Raw genomic sequence first — 383 nt, 5'->3', positions numbered from 1 at the left:
AAAAAAACTCTTTCGCATGAACACACGCACGCTCACACCAGGAGGGCAACAGGAAATGCCTGCTTAGTGTTTTTCTGACGACAGTTCTTATTTTTTAGATCTTCAAAAACTCAACAGTGGCACCAAAGGGATAAGCTTATTTTCTTTCTTTTTATCAGCTTTTTGTAATTTTCTTCTTAAAAGGTTGGTAGAGAAAGAAGCCTGTTAGTCAAAAGCAAATTAATACAGGTTTATTGTGGATAATACAGGTGCTGGTCATAAAATTAGAATATCATGAAAAAGTAGATTGATTTCAGTAATTCCATTTAAAAAGTGAAACTTGTATATTATATTCATACATTACATACAAACTCATATATTTCAAATGTTTATTTCGTTTAATT

The sequence above is a fragment of the Kryptolebias marmoratus genome, linkage group LG5 (genome assembly GCF_001649575.2).
Source record: "Kryptolebias marmoratus isolate JLee-2015 linkage group LG5, ASM164957v2, whole genome shotgun sequence".
Classification (NCBI taxonomy): Eukaryota; Metazoa; Chordata; class Actinopteri; order Cyprinodontiformes; family Rivulidae; genus Kryptolebias; species Kryptolebias marmoratus.
This window is presented reverse-complemented; position numbering follows the sequence as displayed.